Raw genomic sequence first — 5,323 nt, forward strand, 5'->3', positions numbered from 1 at the left:
AATGGAAGAAGGATGCACCTGTAACGGTTTTCTTCCTGGGAAGGAGAGGACCAAAATGCAGCGTGGTTATTTATAAACATCTTTAATGAAAGATGAAACCGTGAACACAATACAAAATAAGAAACTGGAAAAACCAAAACAGTCCTAACTTTTTTTTATTTTTATAAAAAATAATTTATCTTCAATACCATTCATTCTTTACAACTCATAATTTTCATACATACTCAAATAATGGTATTTTAATTAAACTAATTTAACTAAACATAAACCCCAAACAAAACCTCAGGGGAGCATCTTCCCTCCCCGTCACCCTACAAAATACCTTTCCCTATCTCCCTGTCCCTAATCTATCCCCTTACAAATCTAAATGACACCCAGCCCTAAACCCCCCCTTCCACCTCTCCCGAGCAGCATGCTTCCCCCACTTCCTCTCCTCCCTCTTCATCCTCCCCCTCAAATCTCCTTCCACCCTCCTCACTATCCCTTCCACCCCCCAATCTCTCCCTGTCTTCACCATGTTCTGCCTTGCTTCCCACAGCCCCCGTTTAAAGAGACTCATGAGAAGCCAGAGCAGAAACCTGTCCCTATCCGTCCCTCTCGCTCTCCCTACACCTCTCTCTAACCTGGCCCACCAAACTATACCGGTACATGATGGAACGTACCGGCAAGCACTTATGGAGGCTCAACCAATTCAGGTCCTTGAGCCTGTTGTCCAGACCCCGCGCCTGCACTCCCTCCCAGACCACTTCCGAGATGCCCACTACAGGCGCCGGACTCCCTGCCTTTCTGACCTCCTCGTACAGGTGCCTGTGATCTAAACCTACTCGCCCGAGGACCCGTGTTAGACCACACCATTACGCTTCTCGCCTGATACGAGAAGAACACCAGCAGGAGGTAACCGGACGGGTGTATCACTGGCTGAGCAAGCTCCGTTAACAAGAAAGAAACAAAAATTGTGTCCAGCTTGAGGGGGAAATGTGGTACCCCCCTACCTCCCTCCCCGATGGGACAGATCATGCGTGCCCTGGCGACCCACTCGCACCTGCCACTCCACATAAACTGAAACACAAGCCTCACTAGAGGCCTCCTCAGACAAGCCGGCAATGGTTAGATGTATGCCAAATACAAAAGAGACGGCAACACATCCACCTTTAAGACCAGGACTTTGCCCATAAAAGACAAATACCTAGCCTTCCACATTGCTAGCTTCCTCTGTACCACTGCGATACGCATGTTCCAGTTTAGCGTCGATGAGCCGGAGGTCTCAAAATGGACCCCGAGAATCCTCAGGGCCCCCTCACAGAGAGAGAACCCCCCCCCAGGCACATCCGTTCTACCGCGCCATCTTCCGAAAAACTTGACGGAAGACTGCATGGTTCAGAACTGCTCCCGACGCTCGGGTGAAATCCCCAAAGATGGCAAGGGACCTTGTCAGGCACGAGTCCTTGCACAACAGCAAGGAAGTGTCGTCGGCGTACTGCGTCATCTTAACACGCAGCCCACCTCTTCCAGGGATCAGCAAGCCTTCCACCCCTTTGTCTGCCCTAATGGCAGCCCCCAGAGGCTCCATGTACAGAACGAAGAGGAGAGCCGAGAGTGGGCACCACTGCCTGACCCCAGACTCGGCACCCCGCTCCGACATATAATGTACGAATCCATCCTATGAACTTCTCCCCAAATCCTAATCGACCTAACACTCTGAATAAAAAGGATCTATTCATGCGATCAAAGGCTTTCGCCTGGTCTAGCGCTGCTACCATTAAAGGCAGTCCTCTATCTTCAACCCAAGCGATGGAGTCCCTGATTAACTGTAGGTTCCATCTAATAGAGCGGCCCTCAACCCCGCACGTCTGATCCTCATGGACGACGTAGGGAAGGGCTGTGCGCAACCGGTCTGCTAAAACCTTTGCAAGTAGCTTGTAATCTACACACAGCATGTCCAACGGCTGCCAGTTGCCAAGGTCTGTTACTTCCCCCTTCTTATATAAAAGTGACAGCACACCAACAGCCATTGATCCCCCCGGGACCCCCGTCTCAAGGATGGCCTTCAAGACTTCGAGGACCACTGGTCCAAGTATACCCCAAAACTTGAAATAAAACTCAGCCGGCAGCCCATCCATCCCAGGCACCTTCCCTTTTCCCATCCTCCAAAGAGCGCTCTCAACCTCTTCTCGTGAGATCTGGGCCTCCATTACTTCTCTAATGTCCTCCGGCAACCGCCTGGACAAGTGTTCTAAAAACACATTTCCCTGCTCTACATCTATTTCCCTTTCCTTAAATAAACCTTGGAAATGATCAGTTGTCACCCTGACCATATCCTTTGGTTCTCTAACTATACTACCATTTTCTTCCCTAACACCATGCATTACCGTCCTACTCTGTCTGGCCCTAACCAACTTAAAGAACATAGCAGAACAAGTCTCATTATGTTCTAGAAAGCCACTATGCGCACGCTCCAGGAAAGCTCGAGCCTTCCGCTCCTGCAACTCCCTGAGCAGCGCCTTTAGGGTTGCCAATCTCTCCCAGTCAAACGACCCGCCGAGGTTGCCTACCTCGTATTCAAGTTCAATTAACCTCTGGATACGATTCACCTCCCTCCTCTCCTCCCTTTTTTTCCTCTTGCAATACCCTATTATAAAAGCCCTAATCCTCACCTTAACTAATTCCCACCACTCTAACACCCCCTTGCACATGGACCGGAGGCCTTCAAGCCTCCAAAAGAAACCATAAAACCCGTCAACAAAAGCTTGCTCCTCCAACACATCCCGATCTAACTTCCAGTACCCCCTACCAAAGAGGCAGACTGGCGACCCCACCTGCAGGAGCACCCTGTCGTGATCCGAAAAGAAAACAGGCAACAGCCGCCCAGACAACTTACCCAAAGACCTGGGTACAAAAATATAGTCGAGCCTCCGCTCAACCCCCCTGGAGTTGCGCCATGTAGGACCGTCCATTTTCGGAGTAGTGTGCAGACCACCATCTACCAGACCATGGCAAGCCATTAGCCCAGCAATGGCACCTGCACTGCTATCCCCCCCTATTCCTAAATCTGTATTAAAATCCCCCCCTATCACTAATTTCCTATTTGTGACACACAGGGGCGTCACAGTCCACCATCTCCCTCTTGTCTGCCACCACCTGTGGCCCATACACCACCACTAATCTAAATGTACAATCCCTTATCGTGACATCCACCCCTATAACCCTCCCCTGCATTACCACAAAAGAATCCTCCACTTTTACCTCCCTGTGCCCACACAAAATCCCTACCCCCGATGAGTGCACCCCCCCAATACCCCAAACCGACTCCCCCTTGTCCCACTCCCTCTTAAACCTACTAACATCCCCTCCATCCCTCAGGTGAACCTCCTGTAAAAAAACAAAAATCAAACCCCACACCCTCCAAATAACTAAAAACCGCCCTCCTCTTAACAAAATCCCTTAAACCCCTTACATTTAAATTAACAAAACTAGACCCCATGAAAAAATAAAAACATGTAATACACTCATTCTAAACCCAGACCAGGAGATTCACCCGATGCTCCCCTGCTCCATATCTACCGGTGAGAACACCATCCGTACTCCCGGCATCCCCCCCTCTTCCTCCATCACACCATCCCAGGATGCAGGAATAGTGTTTGGCTCCGGGGTGCCCTGCACCCTGGGTCTACCCCCACACTCCTCCCCAGTGCTGCAGCTGGTTTGGAAAAAAATCGGGGAGGCTGAGTCCCCAAACAAAAAACTCCCCACCTCCTCCTGTACCAAGTTCTGAGTCTTGTTAGGTGTGTCCCCACCCAACAGAAGTTGAGGGCTTGGGGAAACCAGCAGCAACCCAGAGGTTTCTCCCACCCCCATCACTCTCTTGGCCATCCCCTCCCTGTCACTGTCGGCCAATCGCACCCTCCTCTTCATTCTCTTCTTTTGTGATGGCGGCAGTGGAGAGATACCACCCTCCCCCCGCCAGCTCCTCCACCATACCCCTCATCTCTTCCACCAGGGCACTTTCCCCACAGTCCACTTGCTCTTCCACCGTCTCCTTCTCCACCACTCCTCCGTCGCTTTCTTCTCTCTCATGCTCCTCCACTCGGTTGCCTTCTTACGCCGCTTTTCGTGGTTCTCCTACTCCCGTGCCTTCCGTTTCCTTCTCTCTTCCATCCGCCGCTTCTTGCTCCTCCTCCTTGTGGCCTTCCCCTCTGGACCTGTACTCTGGTCATGAGGCGTGCTTCCTTCCCCTCCTCTTTTTCCCCCATCCCCCGCTCCTGCTCCCCCCCAGCCGCAGACGCATATGACCTCTGACGGGCCGGGCACCCCCGCCACAGGTGTGCTGACGAGCCACACCCATGGCACGTCTTAGGCTTGTCACAATCCCTCGCCTCGTGTTCCTCAGATCCACAAAATCTGCATTTTCTTGTGCTGCACGAGGCGAATATGTGTCCGTAGGCCATACAGCGCCTGCAAAATGGGGGCTGACGTGCATAAAACAACATCCCCCTGTCAGCCCCTCGGGAGAACATAGCAGGAGGATGGAGGTAGCCACCATGTCCCTTTGGGTCCTCTCTGAGGAGGGCCTGGAAGCCTCTCCTCCCATTCCAAAACCCAAGGGAGTCTTTGAGGTGCCTTGCTGAGGAGACGTTATCCATGTATCTCCCCAGAAAAGCCCTCACCTCTTCGTCCTTAACGTAAGGGTTGTAAATGTTGACAGTTACAACCCTAAAGTTATTCTTCGCCAGGCTTGTTATTTCATAGTGGCTCATCGGCCTCTCACCTCCCACTGCTCTTGCCCTTCTCAGGATATCATCGTGTTTTTCCTCTGTATATAGTGCCACGTCGTATGCTCCCTCCAACGAGTTGCCTTGGAAACAAAACACGTCCTTCACCGTCAGCTTTAGAATCCCCATCAATATTATCCTTCCAAAAGTTTCCCGTCCTAAAGGCTCCAACTCCTTTTCCTTCCAAGCAAACCGAATCGTGTTGGCCAGCCCAATCCCATGGACCGACCGTGTTGATGTATTTAGCACCATCTCCGCAAGGAGAATGGCGCTCGTTCTCTTCTCTTCTCTTCCAAAACAAGGAAAAAAGAAAAGACCAAAGTGACTGAGCCTATCTTGTGACAACAAACACAGAGACAGGAACAATCACCCACAAAATACCCAAAGCATATGGCTGCCTAAATATGGTTCCCAATCAGAGACAACGATAAACACCTGCCTCTGATTGAGAACCACTCTCGGCAACCATAGACTTACCTAGAATACTACACTGAACACAACCCCATCAATCTACAAAACCCCTAGACAAGACAAACACATAATCACCCATGTCA

Source organism: Oncorhynchus keta, chromosome 11, assembly GCF_023373465.1.
Source record: "Oncorhynchus keta strain PuntledgeMale-10-30-2019 chromosome 11, Oket_V2, whole genome shotgun sequence".
Lineage (NCBI taxonomy): Eukaryota > Metazoa > Chordata > Actinopteri > Salmoniformes > Salmonidae > Oncorhynchus > Oncorhynchus keta.